Here is a 262-nt window from a genome sequence, read left to right as displayed (position 1 = left end):
TGTAGGTATTTTTGTCTCGAAAACTTGATTTTCGCTAAAGCATTTTCATAAAAAAAAAACTTGATTTTTATCAACCTGAAAAAATATAAAAACACAAACATAAAATATCTGCGTCACTTTGTTTAGCTTTGCAAAGACACGTCTAAAGTATCAACTATAATTACTAAAACTAAACTTAGATGAAACTATTTCCAGAAATGACTTTATAAGAAGCTGCTTGAAGAAACACGTGGAAATACATGCAGGCGAATTGAATGTTTAA

The sequence above is a fragment of the Oryzias latipes genome, chromosome 13 (assembly GCF_053564925.1).
Source record: "Oryzias latipes strain Hd-rR chromosome 13, Olatipes_Hd-rR_3.1".
Taxonomy (NCBI): domain Eukaryota; kingdom Metazoa; phylum Chordata; class Actinopteri; order Beloniformes; family Adrianichthyidae; genus Oryzias; species Oryzias latipes.
The sequence above is the reverse complement of the archived record's forward strand: the minus strand, read 5'-3'. Positions refer to the sequence as shown.